At 44.4% G+C, this 3,477-nt stretch overlaps 1 pseudogene; it reads left to right on the top strand.

Annotated features, from left to right (window-relative positions):
* LOC111832122 overlaps positions 1-1,622 on the top strand; it is a 3,850-nt pseudogene extending 2,228 nt beyond the window's left edge.
* Positions 1,623-3,477: the final 1,855 nt, after the last annotated feature.

Raw genomic sequence — 3,477 nt, 5'->3', positions numbered from 1 at the left:
CAGAAGTTACTTGGTGGGATCAAAAAGTGGTAGTCTACACAGACCATGCTGCGCTTAGACATATATACTCTAAGAAGGATACCAAACCAAGACTGCTGAGATGGATACTTCTACTCCAGGAGTTTGATATGGAGATTGTTGACAAGAAGGGGATAGAGAACGGCGTTGCTGATCACCTGTCCAGAATGAGAATAGAAGATCCAATCCCTATTGATGACTCTATGCCTGAAGAACATCTTATGGTTGTTGAGATATGCAAGAAGATGCATCAAACAGGAATGGCTATGAAGGAGCTTCAATGTCTAGCAGTCAATTCAGAGAGTATGCCCTGGTATGCGGATGTGGTTAACTACAAGGTCTGTGGAGAGATTCCTGCAGACATGGATCCTTATAGGAAAAATAAGTTTTTCAGAGATGTCAACCACTACTTCTGGGATGAACCTTACTTGTATAAGAGAGGTTCAGATGGGCTGTTTAGGAGATGCATAGCAGAAGGAGAAGTGCAGGGAGTGCTTGAGCATTGTCATGGATCCGCATATGGAGGACACTTCGCTACATTCAAAACAGTTCAAAAGGTTCTGCAAGCAGGCCTTTGGTGGCCAACGTTGTTCAAGGATACAAACAGTTTCATCACCAAGTGTGACGCCTGCCAGAGGATGGGTAACATCAACAGAAGGAATGAGATGCCTCAGAACCCGATTTTGGAAGTAGAAATTTTTGATGTTTGGGGAATTGATTTCATGGGACCGTTCAACCCTCCATCAAATGGCAACGTCTACATTCTGGTTGCAGTTGATTATGTTTCAAAATGGGTTGAAGCCATTGCAAGTCCCACCAACGATCACAAGGTTGTTCTGAAACTGTTCAAGAGCATCATCTTTCCCAGGTATGGAGTACCGAGAGCAGTTATCAGTGATGGTGGTACACATTTCATCAACAAGGTTTTCGAAAGCATGTTGAAGAAGTATGGTGTGAAGCATAAGGTGTGTACAGCCTACCATCCCCAGACATGTGGACAGGTTGAGGTCTCCAACAAGCAGATAAAAGGAATCTTGTCAAGAGTTGTTGGGGCTTCGAAGAAAGATTTGTCTACCAAGTTGGATGACACTCTATGGGCGTATAGGACAGCTTTCAAGACACCAATAGAAAGGACGCCTTTTCAGTTGGTGTATGGTAAAGCATGTCATCTCCCTGTGGAGATTGAGTATAAGGCGCTTTGGGCTATCAAGCTTCTGAACTTGGACATTGATGCAGCCCAGGCTAAGAGAGTTCTTGACATCCATGAACTTGAGGAAATCAGACTTGATGCTTTTGAAAGTTCAAAAATCTACAAGGAGAGAACCAAAGCTTTCCATGACAAGAGGATTGTTGTTAAGGAGCTTAAGGCTGGAGATCACGTCTTGCTGTTCAATTCCAGACTTAAGCTGTTTCCTGGAAAGCTCAAATCTAGATGGTCTGGACCGTTTGAAATCAAGGGTGTTTTGCCATTTGGTGCAATCACTCTCCTGAATAAGGATGGCAGCGAGTTCACTGTTAACGGTCAACGTGTCAAGCGATACCTAGCTGATCAAGAGACACCAGAGGGGTCCTCCATGCCTCTCTATGAGCCCCCCAAAGCCTAAAAGGCATAAACAGTCAAGCTTAGTGACTTTAAACAAGCTCACTTGGGAGGAAGTCCCAAAGGTATCCTGTAAATATTGCTTAAGATTTTTCTTGTGTTTCTAATTTTTGTTTTTGGTTTTATGTTGGTTAGGATTACACATTGATGGAGTTTGAACATGAATATCAGAGAAATTAGAAGAACAGTGTGAGGTGCAGATGCAGAGTCAAGTATGGGACAATTAAAAAAATGTGTGGAATGGGAGACAAACTTTGTTTGGTGATATTTTATCATGTGAGACATGAATAACAAAAAAAGGAGTGAATAGATGCAAAGAGAGAACAACACATCACCACTATATCCCTTGGATACTCTCATGCTACAAAATATCTCTCTCTCACTCCCAAAACCTTATCCCACCTTACAACCACACACATTTTTTTTTTCTTTTTTCTCTCAAACACTCTTATCCTTACCAACAAACTCGATTTCATCTCTCTCACTCCATTTTTTTCAAACTCTTATCCTTACCACTCGATATCCTTCTCGCTCGACACACCGTTACTCGACCAGCACCACTCGAGCTGTCTCTCAGTCGACCGCACTCGATTGGCTCACCACCGTCTGTTCTCAGTCGTCACCTTCTCACTCGGGTAACCTCATCTTCTCACTCGAGCTGCTCTCCCAACCAACAAGAACTCGACCCACTTTGTCTTCACCGGAGCTACTCGACCAAATCACTTCACCCGACGGACTCAACTCGACGCGCCTCGAATTAACCGGATTCGCGTAGCAGTGGAGCCACTCGACCATTGCCAATTACTCGACTCACTCTCCCACAGAAAAGTCTCGCTTGGACTCTATTCACGCAATTTCCACTCTCACCCGGACTTCCACTCGGTTGAAGCTCCCAACATTTTCATCTCCTTCGCGCCTCACTCGACCGTCGGCTCTTCACTACCACTCGCTGTGCACTCACTCGACCTACACTCACAACAGGGTCACTCAACCGTGCACTCATTTCCTCACGCGACCGAAAGTGATAAGAGTTTGTATCTCCACTCATTTCTTTTGCATTTGCTCATTTTTCTTAGCTTTTGGAACACTAACAAACTAATTTTTAGTTTTGAGTTCCAATTGTTTCAGTTTCACAATGTCAAGATATTTGTTGCATGAAATGCGTGAGAAGTATGGTTGTAAACCAACAGAGCGTGCATCTCCTCAGTCTATGTCTAAGGTTTATATGGAGAAGAAGAAAGCTGCATATGAGAGAGCGTCTGGTGTTGGTCCTTCTCAGGCAAGAAGCAGAGCTAAGTCTTCGGGTAAGAAACCAATGGAGCTGCAGGATGATGACAGTGATTATGAGCTTGAAGAGCATCCACCTGTCCCAGCTCGCAAGTCAGTGCAGAAGAAGAAGACAGAGAAGTGGTTAGCCCCGGGAGAGTATTACAAGCTGTTTCAGCAGCATGAGTTTCAGGGCACGAGGTATCCTTGCCAGCAGACGATGGATGAGCTGGCTATCTCGAGTGATGTCGAGTATATGTTCGAGCATTGTCATCTCAGCACACTCATGACTAGTCCGCGAAATGCATACCGAGAGGAGACAATTCAGTTCCTCTGTATGCTTGTCATTCATCTTTATGAGGATGATCCGGACATAGAGTCGGATGGAGGATTGGGATACATCACCTTCACCATCCATGTTCATGAGTATCTTCTGACCATCAGAGAGCTGGAAGGTTTGTTTGGATTCCCTAATGGAACAGGGACTGGGCAGAGGATTGATAGGGATGAATTGTTGGCTCTTTGGGAAACGATTGGGAATGATAAGAAGTTCGCTTCATCTAGGACCAAGAGCAACCACATCAGAAGTCCAG

This window comes from Capsella rubella, unplaced genomic scaffold, assembly GCF_000375325.1.
Source record: "Capsella rubella cultivar Monte Gargano unplaced genomic scaffold, Caprub1_0 scaffold_2, whole genome shotgun sequence".
NCBI classification, from domain to species: Eukaryota; Viridiplantae; Streptophyta; class Magnoliopsida; order Brassicales; family Brassicaceae; genus Capsella; species Capsella rubella.
The sequence above is the reverse complement of the archived record's forward strand: the minus strand, read 5'-3'. Positions and strand labels throughout refer to the sequence as shown.